We start from the raw sequence: 2,557 nt of genomic DNA, 5'->3' as shown, positions 1-2,557 counted from the left end.
GTATTCTATTTAACCTCTAAAATATCAAGAAAATATTTCTTGATGATTCGGCCTTTTACAAGGTATTCTAGTAATTTGACAAGTCAAGATCGTGCCATCACAATTTCCTTCCTAGAACATTAACAATGTTCATTCCGAAATTCATATCTGTGAATTCTGGACCATTACAAGCGGTGCTTAATCGCAAGAAGAAGAAATGAAAGGACAAAACTCCGAAATAGAAATTGGGGTATAAATTGCAGCAAATAAAAGAGAGCATTAACTGTGGATGACAATGATTATAGAAGATAGAAACAGAGACATTGAAATATAAGGGAAGATATAAAGCCCAACGACAAACCAAAAATTATAAACCATATATATCGATGCATATAGCAATATAAAGACACGGGAGAACTAGAAACACTATAAACCCAAGAGTATAGTAGAAGTAAATAGATTCTTCCGGAGGTAGATGAAAAAGAAGAATGCCCGATATGAAAGTTATAAGTATATCGAGAATCAGAACTGGATGGAGCATATTGATGAATACTTTAAAATATGAGTTGAGGGGGAAAGAATAGAAGGTGATGAAACATGACTAGGAACTTAGAAATCAACAGATTTAACTCACACAATGACGGAATAAGTGAATCAAACCCTCTAGTGAATAGGTTAAGCTTTTTGGGATTAATTTAGTCATACCACAACTAAATCAAGTGTGATTAGATCAACACCTAGAGCTATTATTCACCACCTGGGTGATTTGGGTTGAGAGAGAATCGGAGGAGCTCACCATATATGAGTGTGTGTAACAAATGAGAGGCTTAACCTAAAATGAAGAACATAAGACTTTATATACCCCTGCAGTTGACTCACCCGTACGATTCATCCATCACACATACGAGTTGGCTTCATCAGCCATACGGTTGATCACTCACTCGTGTCTTCTCATTTAGGTTGTAATTGTGACTTAGCTCAGCATCAACCGTGCGTATGAGCCTGTCAGCCGTACGAGTGAGGCTTCACTCGGACGTCTGACTAAGTCTAACATAGTCAAACATCCAAATCTCGTTCCTGCAGTTGCTGTAACAACATACAAACACGGATAGGATAGTAACGAACGATCATTGTAGCCTGTAAACTGTTGTACCTGCAATGGACGTGGGTAGATGTCTAGGGACTTGCGTAAAATGCATCAACAGAAGGTGTGAGTTGTAAGAAAACGAAGGAGGTGAATTTATAAGAAAATCTCCGACAGAAGAATTAAAATGGACGATCGCATTTAAAGCGGATCCTAATTCCTTTTGTTACCAGAGAATCAAATCTTATTACAAAGATTTTCTTCAAATCCCTTGAAATCTGGAAATCAATCATATCTACGTCAAATGATAAGATGAATCTACACTTACTCATTTTACTCTTCTATGTTAGCTTCATTCGTACTCTTCATATAAATGGATTGTTTATCCAAATTATTCGCTGATGATAAAACTCTAATTTTCAGCCTGTATGCATCATGAAAACATACTTATTATCATTCGCGACCTTTCCACTCAAATTTCGGGACGAAATTTCTTTAACGGGTAGGTACTGTGACAACCCGGAAATTTCCAACCAAATTTAAACTTTATCTTTATATTATTCCGACACGATAAGCAAAGTTTGTTAAGTTAAATCTCAAGAATTTTAAATTGTGTTCATACATTCATTATAACCTCGACCAAATTCCGACGATTCACGAACCGTTATATATAAATAAATATGTATATATATATATATATATATATATATATATATATATATATATATATATATATATATATATATATATATATATATTATAACTTGAGAATATTAATAAAGTATTAAACGTATAATACTTTACATGAACGTATTTGTTTCAATATGTTTATCGATGGAATTAGAAGATAATATCAAATGATTGATTTATCAGATACATTATGATATGATTACGGGTCTATGTTATGAGGTCCACTGTGATTTAAGAAATCTATTCTTTTTGACAACATTCGGAAAATGGTAAAGTGATTTGTAAGTAAGAACGTGAAGTGTAAATAACTTAGATGTTGGATATCGACAAGTTATGTAACTCGACATTTTTCATTAAGATGATTTCATACGTTTATTTAACCTTTGAACTTTATCCCATGCTTCACCAACAAACTGTAATTTAAAAACTTGAAACCTATTATGAATATATATGATTCTACTTTTCTAAAACATTTTATGATATAACGATTTCCATTATTTTAACCTTTAAACAAAATGATTCTTAAAAATATATTTGGTTTTGGAAAACAAAATTATTATATTTATTTGATTTAGTTTCAAACGTACAAAAACGTTTTCAGTTTAAAAAGAACTTTATTATTAAAACGTATATAACTTTTATAAATATCTAGAACCACTTTTGACAACTCATTACTTAACCAGTATGATAAAGATAACGATATTTATATTTTATTTTATTAAATATATATAACGATTTAAATTAATATTATATATATTTATACGCGTATTATACGTACATAGTTTTATACTTTTACTATACTTA

This window comes from Rutidosis leptorrhynchoides, chromosome 5 (assembly GCF_046630445.1).
Source record: "Rutidosis leptorrhynchoides isolate AG116_Rl617_1_P2 chromosome 5, CSIRO_AGI_Rlap_v1, whole genome shotgun sequence".
Taxonomy (NCBI): Eukaryota; Viridiplantae; Streptophyta; class Magnoliopsida; order Asterales; family Asteraceae; genus Rutidosis; species Rutidosis leptorrhynchoides.
This window is presented reverse-complemented; position numbering follows the sequence as displayed.